This window comes from Coloeus monedula (genome assembly GCF_965178545.1).
Source record: "Coloeus monedula genome assembly, chromosome: 6".
Classification (NCBI taxonomy): Eukaryota; Metazoa; Chordata; class Aves; order Passeriformes; family Corvidae; genus Coloeus; species Coloeus monedula.
Window position 1 is genome coordinate 37,975,349 of NC_138786.1, and position 14,818 is coordinate 37,990,166.

The 14,818-nt window shown below is 35.5% G+C and overlaps 1 protein-coding gene across 2 annotated transcripts in view; it reads left to right on the forward strand.

Annotated features, from left to right (window-relative positions):
- The window catches only part of AKAP6 (A-kinase anchoring protein 6), a 220,086-nt gene that overhangs the window by 20,756 nt on the left and 184,512 nt on the right, over nt 1-14,818 (forward strand). The window lies entirely within an intron of this gene.

Sequence of the window (14,818 nt, forward strand, 5' to 3'; positions counted from 1 at the left end):
AGGGAAGTAATAATTTCCTATTAATACATTTGTTCCAAGCATATGATCTACCAGGTCCTAAAATAAGTTCTAAGCTTCCTAATATTAACCAGCTAGATATTTCCACTCTATCCAAAGCTTAAAAACAAAAGCTGAAGTAAATTCGGGGTCAGATATTTAGTTTTATGCTGTGAATTAGAGAGTCTTGTCTCCAAGATCAGCTTTACAAGGTTACCGAGTGACTGATATGATACTAGATTCCTTCCTGTCATAATGCCATAAACATTCTGCTGGAACTTAGGTCAGTGCTTAAAATAACCTTGCTAATTGCAAGTCTCCAAGTGTGGGCTGAAATTTCAGTGAGCTGCCACACAGCAGATCTGAATGTTGAGAAATCACTACTGTAGCTCGGAACGTGCAGGGGAAGAGCAGACAGGCCTAAACTTGATCTGCACAATAACACAGGTAGAGGCAGCAGACAGTTCTCTATATTTAATGTAAAACAAAAGCTGTTGACTCTGGACTGAAGATGGATTGGGTTACAGATCATCTATGGCTTACTTGTCTGTCTTTTAAACAGACATATGTTTTTTGAATTGCGGATTGCATGTAACTCCTTTAGCTGAGGAAAGGAAATGGGACAATCCTTTTTTTGCAAAGCTGATACCCAAAAGCTCTCCTTCCAGTAAAAATGAGGTAAGACACCATTAAGCTGAAATATTTTACAAAATGCTAAAAAAAGTGTAAAGCAATACATTTTCAGTTTGAATTTTCTTTATAAATAAAAGTATTTGTTTTAAATCAGTTGGTTTTCAAGTTCTTTAGAAGTATTGCCTAAATGTGTTTGGCTTGAAACAGTACATTGCATTTCCTGTGCACTGCGAATATAACTTGCAAAACTGACAGATTTTTTTCTCTGTAGACGTAGATTTCTGAATTCTTAAGTCTCTTTCACTCCCTGTTCTACACTGTAAAGTTTCTGCAATTACAATCTTAGGCTTAAACAGTTAAAACCTTTCATTTCAGAAGGTAAAAAAGATGCTTGTCATGTGTAAAGCTCTTGGTCTCCTGTTTCCATGTGAAGATTTTAGCTTTTTTGTGGGTGTTGAGGTGAAACTTAATGCTCAATCTTCTCTATTCTCTTAGACATTACTCAGCTAACTTTTTATAGGTCACAGTATAATTAGAAATAGACACTTTAAGATTATAATTGCATTACTTTGGCTACAGTTTTGACCTATATTGTAAAGAGAAGTGTTTAGTAAAGGCTTAGGAAACCAACAGACTAGAAATAATGTAAGTAATAGAAAACAAGGGACTTCATCATTATATGCAGGTTTTACTATTTCTACTAGAACTTTAATAAATTCTGTAGCTTTTCATAAGGAAACTGAATGTGCTGAACAATCTGGTGTTTATCACAGTTGCGCTAGTTTAGTAGACTATTTAAAAAGTATTCTGAGAGTTGTATGCTCTCCAAAGGCCCTTTGTTTTAGTTTTGTTCTCAGCTCACAAAATTCTGTGTGTGCCATATCCTGAGGAATATGCTCAGACTGCTCAAAAGCATCTGTTCTCTCTGAAAAACTATTCATTTTTTGAAATTTTATCTAAAGGAAAAGTTCAGGAAGTTTTTGGTTAGCCAAGAACTTTTTCTTCAAAGATTTGCATTGGATTAAGATGATAAAGCTTTTTGACTTCTCGGAAGCAAAAGTTGGCACTGGATAGAGAATTGTTGACTGATGCGTGGTTTCTACAAGGTGCCAGAAGAATGGGAAATCAGCCCATAGATTATGGCAGCAGTTGCATCTGTTATTTGGATAGGAATTTTTCACTGACTTTTAAAAGGTTTTTATTTTTGCTCGTCAGCTGCCCATGCATCAGTGGCCAATTGCTCTTGTTTAGACTTTGCTGGCTAAACAAGTTAGTACTTTCACCTCTATACTGGCAGTTGCCATATTCTTCTCCAAAGTGCTATTTGTGAAAGTTTCATTTAAAGCTCAGAAAGAAGGAGTGGAAAATTCTGCTACAGCTTTATGTGCTTAGTACTAGACTGAGAGTAGTAGGTGGCTATTATTGCTCCATTTCGTATCCTTTTCTGAGTGCTGCTTCAGATATTGAAATGAATCGGTAAAGTAGGAATCTGAATTCATTCTGTTCCATAGAAAAACTAGAGAGGTGTTTTTGCTCTTCTGTGGGCATGTCTATATTACTATTTTAGTTTGGTTTGGGAGTGTGATTTTGAAGTGGATCTGCTGTTCATCCCTATTCAGCCCTCTTGGGTTCATGCTGGAGAGCAGTCCCCTCCATGCTCAAAATGCTTGCTATTGCTCACAGTCTTTTCCATTTAGAGATTTCTTTTAAAAATTCGCTTTCTCAATTCCTTTGTCTCAGCTTATGTTTCATTTGTTGTCACTTCTGCAGTGATATTTTCTTTTGCTTTTTTTTCTTACTTGATAACTTTTTGTGCAAATGGATTTTGCATTTAATGTTGATGTGATTGCCTTGAATGAGATACATAGTTGGTATAGTAATTGCCTCTTTCATATCTATTGTCTGTACTGATAAGTGAAGAAACTTTCTCAGGAATTAATACTTATCCTGCTTTACTTTGTTTTTGCAGTGTCCTTACCTCAGACACAAAATCAGAAAGTGTAAAGTTTGATTCTGATTATTACCTGAATTTCATTTTAAGTCTGCAAAATGGTTTTCATAAGTTATAAACATCTTCAGCTGAAATTTATGGATTATTTTGATGATCCTGATGCCATCTGAAGTTGTAAAAGACATAATGAAATATAAACAGTAATGGTAAATTTTAGAATTTCTTCACACTGAAATTCAAAGGAAGGTAGGGTTAATGTTTTGGGAAAGGGTCATTACAATGAGCAATTGTAATGTTCTGTCATCCTTCATGCTTGGAGTGTGATACACCTCTATTAAGCACTATGGCCTCTCTTGACCCCTTATTAGAAGAGCTAAACAGTTGGTATGGGTTTTAGTATGTCTTCTTGCTGGAAGTTAATTTATAGTAATGGCTGAGAGGAGTCACAATGTTCTACATAACATATTAATATTTGATTAATGTAGGACATGTTTGATTAATGTTGGGCAGGATATTGAATTATAGTCAGTGGTACAATTTTAAGAGAATGGATGAAGGGGGGATATATAGATATATTATGTTGACAGACTTGCTTTTATCAATACTATTTCAAGAATTTCTCAGATGACCAAGCTTCCCATTGGCTTAGAGTAACTCAGTTTCTCACAAAATTATTGATAAAGTGGTGAAAATGTGTCTATGAAAAGGCCTCAATATTTAGGAGCTGTAAGAGAAATAAAAAAGATTGTTTTAAAATACCAGTGCTCCTTCCATTTTACCCAAACTTGCCAAGATTGACTGACCTGGCTGTGGCTTGTCAAGAAAAGGAAAACATTTTTTGTTTTTCTACAGCTTTATGGATTTAATGCTTTCGTAGAAGATGACCTGCACAGAAATATATTGTATTTTTGAAATGTGTTGAAAATACAAAAAATACAGGAGCCCCTAAGAACGTAGGCTTTTGGGGTGTGTGGGTGGGAGGGGTGTTTCTTGTTACCAGACCCAGACTAGAAATCACAGTTTTGTGGTCAGGGCTGCTTCAAGTGTTCTTTTCAAGATTGTTGTACAGTAAAACTGTAAAGATTGTTGTACTGTAAAACCTACCAGGGTTAGTCTCAGTGTCCATGGGCATTTTATACTGCCTGTGCAGGGGGTGGAGCCAGTGCAGCTGCCCTTGCTGGGCAGGGTGAGCCAGGCTTTGGCAGGGCTGTTAGCTCCAGGGGTTACTGTATTTCCAGGCTCACATCCAGCCCAGCGGCCGCACAGCCGCTTTATCACACAGCAAAGCTTGTGACCCAGCTAGGGCTCTGCAGAGCCAGCCCACTTGTTCCAGGAAGAACACGGAAATATGAACACTTGCAATTTATGTGCCCCTTACCTTTCCTATTCCCCGTCTATATTTCAGAATGCCATGATTCAGGGATCCAATGCCATTTATTGTGAACCTTATTATCAGAGGAAGATAAAAGATTTGACTTTGTCTAAATTCAGTCCAAGGCTCAATTGATGATGACTATTTTTGCAGGAAATATAAATATTTACACGTGACTAAAATGCACAAACACTTATGAGAATCTTAAAGCCACTTACATTCATTAGCTCCTGCACAGACCAGTTTGGCTATTGAATTTCAAAGGGCTGCTTTACAAGCCCAGGCATGGAAACACCCTTTCTCATTGAGCCTGCACAGTGGCGAGAGTTACACTCATCACTGAAAGCTACAGTCTACAAAAAGATAATTTATAACTTATTTCTTTAGCTTGAAAATAAAGTGTCATATAAAGAACCAGTGTGTCCAGAGATAAAAGTGTTTACTGTGTGCACAAGAAAAAATTTGTCTCACAGGCCATGCTGTCTTGCTTTCCTAAAGATGCAAATGACACTGACTAGGAAGTGCATTATAAATCAAGGATCTTATTCCAGTTAGCATCATATAATAAATATATTTGCCTATATATATGCAGATGTATATATAAAAATGAATAAATATTTAGATAAAAACTGCTCATTTCCTCCTCCTTTCAAGGCACTTCAGGCCTACTGTGTAGTGCACAAGTACTTTCTCAAGCAGCAACATCTTAAAAGCTGTTAAGTGTGTCAGTGCTTTACACTGGAAAATTCTCTTGTAAAGCCAAAAATCGGCACCATTAGAATTATCCTAACAGAGCGCAAGCTGTCTTCTCAGAACTGTCACACTGGAATGTTCCTTTTAGGAATATATTGTTGGAATGTGCTCCACAGTGTTGTAACATGTTTCTAAATTACAAGTACAGTGTATTTGAGTAGTTCTAACCAAAATATTATGTCTAATTTTAAAATTAAATATTTAGACCCAATTCTAGTATTAAAATGCTAACGTCTGTCATGCTTATATTTATAAGCAGCCAGGACAAGCATTATTATTAATGACAGAGAATTTTAGTTTGCTTAGAGATAATTTAATTATAAAGAAGTGTTGTAGATATGACAATTTTTACTAGCTTATGTTAGAAGTATTTCTGACCAATCTTCTGCGAATATTGTGCAAAATCTGAGTTTGTGATCATTTGCTACTTATACAGCACACTTTTTACATCTAAATCAAAAATTCAAGGATCTTATGGACATGATTTTGTTTGAAAAGAAGATACTATAGGCAGACTTTTAAATATACATTTGTATTAGTATTATACACATGTGTGATGAAAGTGAGATTTGGAAATAATCATAGCGTGAAATACTAGTTAATATATGTTAGTTGCTTTTGTATGTAAAGTCCCATGTAAACATGTGGTTTGAGTGGTTCAGATAGCTCTGAATGTCATGCCAGTCCCATAATTACAGGTTCCAATTTAATCTCCATTATATTCCTTCTAAAAAAGCCTGCAAAAACCCCTACCCTATTTTTCCTTTTGTGGATGTAAACGAGAGGATTTTTTTGTTAGGTTTTGTCTTTATTGTATTTCAGGTCAAAAACCACAGGAACATTCTCTGTGACCTATGTTGTACATATCAGAAACTAATGAGGAACAATTTTTAATGTATTGTCTAATCTGGAACAATAATAATCATAATCATCAGGAACTGTAGTGACAGGACAAGGGGAAATGGCTTCAAACTGAAAGAGAATAGGTTTAGGTTAGATATTAAGAAGAAATTCTTTATTGGGAAGGTGGTGAGGCTCTGGAACAGGTTGTCCAGAGAAGCTGTGGATGCCCCATCCCTAGAAGTGTTCTAGGCCAGGTTGGATGGGGCTCTGAGCAACCTGGTCTAGCGGGAGGTGACCCTGCCCATGGCAGTGGTGTTGGAATGAGATGGTCTTTAAGGTCCCTTTCAATCCAAACCATTCCATTGTTCTGTGATAAGGGACTTGATTAGTCTGCTCAAAGAGCTCTTTCTCTAATGAAAGCAAGAAATTTCATGTTCAATTTCAGAATTGAAATTAGAATAAAAATCTTGTACATTTTAGATGTCTTTAAGACATATAATATTTTCCCTAAAATTTGTTCCTTTATTTCTTCATTCACTTGAGATGTTAAGCATGTAAAATATCTTTCTGCCAGACTTTCAAATTGTTCTTCCTCAATTTGGCAAATATAGGTGGTTTTGTTTGGTTTGGTTTTTTTGTTTGTTTGTTTGTGGTATGTGGGGTTTTAATCCTCTTTCCCTTCCCTTCCCTTCCCTTCCCTTCCCTTCCCTTCCCTTCCCTTCCCTTCCCTTCCCTTCCCTTCCCTTCCCTTCCCTTCCCTTCCCTTCCCTTCCCTTCCCTTCCCTTCCCTTCCCTTCCCTTCCCTTCCCTTCCCTTCCCTTCCCTTCCCTTCCCTTCCCTTCCCTTCCCTTCCCTTCCCTTCCCTTCCCTTCCCTTCCCTTCCCTTCCCTTTACACAGTAAGTAATATCCAGAATGGAACAATTCTCCTAGTATGCTGGGTAGGTGGTAGCTGTTTCAGACTACAGGAAGTGCCTCCAGATGCTCTAAGCGCTTTGTAATTGTTGCTAACACATTGGGAGTTCTACAAGGGCTTTCCAGCTGACTTGAATATTTGTTGTTCAGGAGAGAGGGAAGGAAGGTCACAAACATCAAGCAGCATGCAAGATAGACTCTACGGTTTCTTTTCCATGTTTCTAAATCAAGCAAAAAAATCTCAGTAATCCCCATAAGATTTCATTGATTAAATGTTAGCTTTTGGTCTTTTCCAACCAAAATGATTCTATGATTCATTGAACAACATAAAAGGGAACCAATAAAGTGAAGTCTGGTAATAAAGAACAAGACAGTTTCTGTCCTTTTTGCTGTCCTAAATAATGACTGATGGAATATAACTTCAAAAACATGTCACAGAATCTCTCAGAGGCTTAGCTGCAATGATATAAACAGCCACTTATCTTGAAAACTTCCTATCATGCTATCAAGTTTCATATAGAAGACCTGGCACAGATGGTAGTTCTTCACTTCTGACTCTTCCTATCTCATTTGAGATGAGAGTAGAGTCTCAGCATCCTTTATTAAATTCTGTTATAGTCACTGAGCTTCAGTCAAAGAGAGTGAATGAGGTTAGCATTCTTTGGCTTTAGCAAGTCCAAATATTTCGAATAAAATTTTTCTGTTATGTTCTGCATGTCTATGCAGAAGGCCTGAATTTTTGTCCTGTGGGAACTTGAAGTTCCTTTTATTTATTTATTTATCCTGATATCTTATGTTTCAGTAGTTCACTGCTGCCCAAAATACTTTGTGCTATTTTGTTTGTAATTTAAAACTTCATTATTTCAAGAATGAGACTTTTTTTCCAAGAAATTTTTCTCTTTTACCTAAACTCTTCTCTTAAGAGCAGCTGTTCTCAAAGACCCTAATTACATATATTGAATTTAATAAAAAACAGAGTCTTTCTAAAGAGGTCTATAAACTGAAAAAATATTTTAAGATAGATTTTAAGATATTTTCTTGTAGAAACAACAAAGACAGATTGGCTCACCAGAAAATAAAGCTCAGACAATGAAGCACTGGAGAAATCTTAAACAATTATAGAAACTTTCTTATTCTATGCCAAGATTAATTCCAAATATTCTTCAAACTAAAAATGAGGAGAGAACAAGAGTGGGACACATTCAAAGCTGAGCTGTCAGGGTAATAGTTTGTCAGCATAGATGTTTGAAATTCAATGTTTTCAGAAGGATAATCAGTTTTGCTGGAAAATTATTGAACTATTAGTACAATAGCATTGAATTCTGCTATTTATTTCATATAGTAGATAAAATTATAGAAGTTATGATTGAATAATAGGAGCGGTCTTCTTTCTGTTTCTTCGTCTAGCTGACATGATTTTTTGTCACATTAAGTTCTTGTATGTCTTGCATGAATTGGTAGTAGGGGTTTCCTCATAGCCATTGAACTACTCTCTACAATGAGGTCAGAAACTACCTAGTCCTGGCTAGCAAGAGCTGGTTGGCTTAGCTACTGCAGAGTATATATGTTCACTGTGAGTAAAATGTACTTCCATTTCGTCCTCAATTTTTATTTGTGTGTGGTTATTTGAAATAGTTAGAAATGCTTCTAAATTACACTTAGTATATATGTATATAGAAAGCAAGAAAGTGCTGGGTAAAGAGAGTAAAAAAAGTAAGAATCAAAGGTAGGTATCAAGAGAATTGGAAAATATGTTCTACGTTCTTCTATTACGGTATAAAATGTAGAGTTATGTGAAGAGAACTATAAGGTATTTGAAGGATGTTTTAATAAGTCGTCTCTCTTCCATTTCAGACATGAATAGATATTCCACTTAGAGATATGAATGTATAATACATGATGAGTGTGCTTAGTATAAAGCTACCTCATAATTTTTTCTCATTTCTTTGTGGTCTTAAATAATCAGTATAATTTAGAAATATATATATAATTACCATTATCCAATGAACAGGCATTTGAAAAATGCATTTTTGTTCCCAAACTTACCTCTACTACCACTTGCTTGACTAGGTTTTCATAAGAGCTAGGTATTTTTCTTCTATTGTCAGAAGTAGCTAGAAACAAAACCTGCTACTCAATTGCACAGTTCAGTACTATTTATCTTCTTGCATGAACTGTTCTAGAGTACCTGTGCAATGATGTCTTCCAGAGTGTAGTGCAAATCCAGACTTCAGTCAGCACAAATGTAACATTTTATATCAATTTTAATTATTTTAAAATTTTCAAAGTAGCCCTAGATAAAAATCAGTTTGCTTTAACATGCTTAAAGTAAGATAAATGAAAATTTGTACAGTTATGCATGGAAGGAATGTTGTACAGCGATAACTTTATTGGAAGATTCCAATTGTGGGCTTGGGGATACAAGAACATATCTTTTATTCTGAGTCTTTCAAAGGGTTTTTAGGTTGTAGCTGTAGGCAGATTGCACAGTAGACCCAGTGGAAGTTCAGGAATATGAAAACAATATTTAGTTGCAGAGGTTGCATCTCTTCCCACAGCAACTTATTTGCTATATTCACCTTGCATTTGCAGTTTCTTACACAAATGCAATTCATGCGCTAACTTTACCGTTGTCAGGAATATCCCAGAAGTGGCTAGCCCAGACTTGTTTACACAACACTCTTTCACACTGATGTCCCTCATTTTACTGCCATAACTTCTCCTGTGCCTCTCCAGTTCCACCCCAGGCCTTAGAGTGGTTTTGTGCATCAGCTATCTGAAGCTTCCTGGGTGAACAAAATGCTTACCTTAATTAAGATTCTGGCCTGTGGTGAATGCTGTGTTCAGAAAGACTTTTCCCATTAAATTACTGGTTAAATTTAGTAGGGGAAATAAACATTTGAAAGCAGTCTCTCTTCCCTGCGGCCATTCCCTCCTACAGAAAAGGTACAGGCTGGACTAGGTTTGTGAGACACTGCAGCTGGTCCTGGCAAGTGAGCTGGAATAACTTCCACCAGCAACTGCCCTGTTTCTGGACAAAAGGATCCTTTTGCATGTTCCCAGTATGTTTGATCCTTTGGCCCCAGCAATGGTCCATATGGCAAAACAAATGCAAATTGCTGGAATCCCAAGACAGGAGTTTCACCATTAACATTTCAGACATTTTTCCTCAGCCTGAAGTGCTTAGCATGTGACGTCATATTTTCCTTTCTTCTTGCTCATTTTCCTTGTAGATAGATAGTCAACCAATGTACTTGCACAACAAACAAACAAATAAAACACATCGCATAAACAACTAATATATTATTCCAGAGCAAATCTGTGTTTGTTACAATCACATAGAAACCATTACTATTTTAGCAGCTGTGTCAAAGAACTGATGATTTGACATCTCTTTCACATTATTTCTAAGTACAGGGATATAAGAATGTAACTCATCAATTCCTGAGATAACAAAACGCAGTAGAAACATGCCTATTTAGAGTTCACTAAACTGAATATTTGTTTTCAAAACTTTTTTGAGAATTTTTCAATATTCGTACAATAGAAAGTGGATCATCTTAGATCCCCTTACTGGAATTTTGCAATAATTAGAATTTTGCTCACTTAAAATAATGAGAGTAACTTAATCAAAATAAAAGCCAACCTGAAAAAGAGAATAATGTGCAGAAAATGATGGAGCAGAAGGCAGGGCCAGTGATCTCAGAACCCTCTTGGTAGCTGCTTTCGTTTGCATTCTTCACCCAGTAAAATGCATTCATTTCCCTTAGTCACTGAATGCCACAGCCGTACCAGCTTCATTACTTTAGTACTTCAAACACTTTTTGACTAGATGGTAACTCAAAGTCAGTCCAGGTCTTTCCCTTGCAGTTGATTTTGCTTATTCAAAGTCTGGATTTTTCACATATGGTTATTTTGTTTGACTTAATTGTTTACTTTAAAATAGCTGCAAAAAATTTTGTGTAGAATTTGCTCTTAAGGTTTCACCAATAATAGAAGAGAACAGTTTTATCCTTATTATAACATTGAATGTACAGCAGGTAGGGATGAAAAAAATGAGAAATGAACTCTTTGAGAAGTCAGAGTGCATTTTAAAAGAAAAACACCATTCTAAAAGATGCATAAGCATAAAAGAGTAGTGCAGAGAATTAGTTTAATGTATAATTTTCAAGTTCAATTAAAGTAACAAATCTAAAAATTCTCTGGCATATATTCTAAATTTTTTTTCTAAAGAGAAGAATTTGTACATTCTGATTGGAATATTTGTCTTCTGAGGAATTAAAAAGCACTTAAAAGGAAACACCAAATAGATAGACATTTTCTTAAATCATAGATTATGTTTGCATGTACAGCAGTTGTAAGATGCAGTAGCAACTGTTTTTCCTGCAGAAGTTTCACTGCAAGATCAAAGAACAAAATCTCCAGTAGAGCTTCTCTGTCACTGATACTAACTCAAAAGCAACATATTCCAACCTTTCATCTTTCAGTAGTTTCATGTACATCTTAACACAATTTCTTGAAGACCAGACAGAAAATATTTTTAAAAGTCAACATCAAAGCTGCTTTCATTGACTCTTGCGGGTTTGTTTATGCACTTTTTCTTCATCCACTGCAGGGTTTGCAGTTCGGGCTATTTTAGTTGACGTGGGGGGGCAATGTGCAGGCTGATGGATTCAACAGCTGCAAATTACAGGATCAGCTGTCTGGAAGACTGAGTGAAGTGGGCAGTTGGCAGCCAAATGGGGTACAACCTCTGTAGCCTGAGAAATTCCAGTCAGTCCTACAGGAAAGCCCATGAGAGGATGACAAAATCTTTACCTTAATACCACAATGAAAATATGTAAAAATAAAAATGCCTAGCTGACATGTGAGATTAATGATCATAAAAATTGTTTTGGAAATGGTGCTTTCTAAAAATCAGATGATAATATCTTATGAAACTATATACTGTTAGAATGGGGAAGATTTTGCACACTTATATGTATAGGCTTTATATTACTATCAATGACCTGGACCTATGCTTATTTACAAATAGATGCCAACAGATTATTACTTAAAAGTGCATGATTTATTTTATCTACCCGCCACTTCTGGTAAGAGCAACTGGCACTCATGACAGCATTTAGCTACTATCTTGTGATACTGCTGATCTTTATAAATAAACACAAAGTGTAAAAAGGCACAAAACAGTGTTCTGCTGGTTTTGCTCTAGCTAACGCTGTCATCTACAAGCAGCTAGGAAGGATGAGAACAAAACCATATTGTACCAGGTCTTGATACTGAGCCTCAGTAAAATTGTGAACTAACATAACATAACATAACATAACATAACATAACATAACATAACATTTTTGTGCACTATTTGAACTGCATTATTACAGAAAATTATTAAATTAAAAGCTGCGCTAGGTGCAATTATTTAATTTTACTGAATTATATGTAAATCTAGACATCAGGTACAGTAGTAAGAAAAAGTTTTACTAGAAAATGTCCAGTGGATTTAACATTATATTGTTTCCTCTTGAGACACTGGTTTGTGCCAGGTGAGTGTAGAGAAAAGGTGCAAATAAATAGGATGCAGCTTTATTAGTGCCATTCCTCTGAACACTAATCAGAATTAACTTACATGGCAGAACTTAGCATTTCTTTGTAATTATTTTCTCCTGAAGGCTAGCATTAACCTTTACAATGACAGTTATTAATGACAGTTATTCTGTCATTGGCACAGCCTTCACCTTCACACCATCATATGACAGTTAAAATCAAATCAATAGGAGCCTAAATTATTTTTTTACAAGCTTTATTTAAGCCACCCATTCTGCCTATAACCTAAATCCTTTAAGAGCTGGTGCTTAGTCTTTTACTGACATGGTAGTCTTATATGATAAGATCAGGGAATGTGACCTTGGATGTGACCAAGTTTGGGCTTAAGTTCTCTCCATGTTACTGAAGCAGTAAGAAGCTGATAATTACCTTGTTAGTACATAAAGCACTTGGCTGTTGCTGTGTGCCACAGTAGTCTGTAAGCAAATAGGCTTTGCTTTTTGAGGAAAATGAGCAACTTCTAGCAAGCCATGCAAAAATTAACAGTGTATATTTCTGAATATCTGCTTCTTTCAAACCCCTAGTGGTGCTGGGATTTGCATTTCAGTATAAAGTTGGTTTGTTGTGCAAATTTTGTCTACTTCAGAAATTTGAAGTGCTTTGGTAGTTAGCATAATGGGACATCAAGAGAAAACTTATTTGAAGTATGGGTCTGAATTCTTGATTTATAGTATTATCTAGATTCACTAACCAATATTTTCAATACATTATCAAACAGTTGTCAGAAGACAATTGTCAGAAGATTTGTTCATTGATAGTTCTTTCTTCTTATGGCTTTGTTTTCAACCAGTCTGAGAATTCATATGGTAGTTGAATTCAGCATGTAACTGTATGTATGAAGCTGGAATATATCAAAAACTTGTTTTGGAGTCTGGCATATCTTTAAGCTCGTTCACATAGAAAGTCTAAATGAAGTATATTAAGTATTTTTCTATAGATTGTGTCTAATTTACAAAATTACAGTTAAAGGACACAATCTATTTTTTAATCACTGAAATTAAAATTAATTAATTAATTATTTCCTCTATTATGGCCAAGAGGAAAAGACATTAACAATCTTGGAGAAGTGAATACAAGTTCAGTTATACTAATTAATTGGAAATATTCTTTGAAACAACATAGAATTTCAGCTATGCTTTTCAGTCATGTGTCAGTTGTAGTTGGCTAAATGGATAATATTAACTTTTTCCAAAGCTCAGAGAGTTTTAGCTCTGTGTGTCTGTAGCATTAGATGAGCATGCTAATCTGGTAACTAGAGTGTCCATTTGCTCACCCGGAAGCGTGTGGATATTGGAAGCCCTGAGCACTAGCAGCACTACATCTTGGCAGGTGTTGTACTTGCAAGTACAGATGCTGCTTGTTACAGCAAGGTGACTGAGGACACAGGGGAAGAGATACTGCCTTTCTCTCAAGGCAGATACAGTGATCTGCTCATTGAAACTCCAGAGTTTTGTGTTCATCTGGCATATCTGAGAACTGCTCCTGAAGAGGACTTGATGTAACTGTCAGTGTTTCATTAAAATGAGTAACCACCAATAGCACCTGATGACAGCTAATATTGTACTATCTATTGTACAAAAATATTTAATATTATCTAGAGATATGATTTTGGTTTAATATGTTACATATGTGCAATTAAATATTCAATACTTCGTCTTTACTTTCATACTGAATGTGCCAAATCTGAACTTAAAGAAATTACTGTATTGTATTATTAATTTAGAAATAATCAGGTTTACTCATTTTCCTGTTATGCTATTGCCATACAAAACCCCAAGAGTATAACCAGAGACACAAAATTTCATTGTAATTTTCTGATAGAATTGTTTCAATAGGAAATTTGAAATGCAAAATTATGATTATTCTCACTTTTACTTGTATCTATATATATATCTATCTATCTATATCTATCTATCTATATTTATAAATGAGATTTCTGAAGGTTTGAATTAAATTAATATTTTTTTTTTTAAGAAATAGGTGTTGGATTTAAATATGCTATTAAGTCACCTTAATCTTAGTCACTTCAAGTCACTGCCAGAAACGTAAGAGAAAAAATTTTAGGGTTCAGTGCCAACTTTTTCAGTGTTTTAATCACATTTCCTTACTTGTATATAACATGCATTTTACACATTGTTTTCACGGAATTGTTATAGAGTGTTGTTTGCTAAATAGCATATGCCTAAATGTTCTTTATTATGGTGACTTGCCCTTTCACAAAGAAAATGAAGAGTAGACTGAAATTATTTTACTCTGTATGCAGCACAACCATAGTAATCTGTAATTAATTTTAAATTTGGAGGATACCATCCCATCAAAAGTTTAGCTTTATAACCTGGTAATCCATATTTTCTTTCTCCTTTCTCAACACAGCTGTTCACAGCATTTCTGTTTTCCCTCTTTCTCCTTTTCCACCCATCTTCTGCTCAGTTTTGTCCCCAGAGCAAGACTATATAAAAATGAGCACCCTGTCACCATCACAGTCAGCAGTGGGTAGCAGAAATAGCTTATTCCCATTGAGTCTATCCCAGAATTTTGTCCTTCTTGGTTATAGAGGTTAGATTTGAATTCTGTCCAAATGAATTTTTTTGATGATGGCACAGACCAGATTCTTTGTATTTTAACTAGTGTGTGTGTGTGTGTGTGGAGCAGAGAGGGAGACAGCTCCTGGAAATCTTATCACTTTCATTCCTATTGCTGTCTTCTAGGATGTCACATTATGGTGTTAGTTTTCTGCTTCTGATTCATGTGA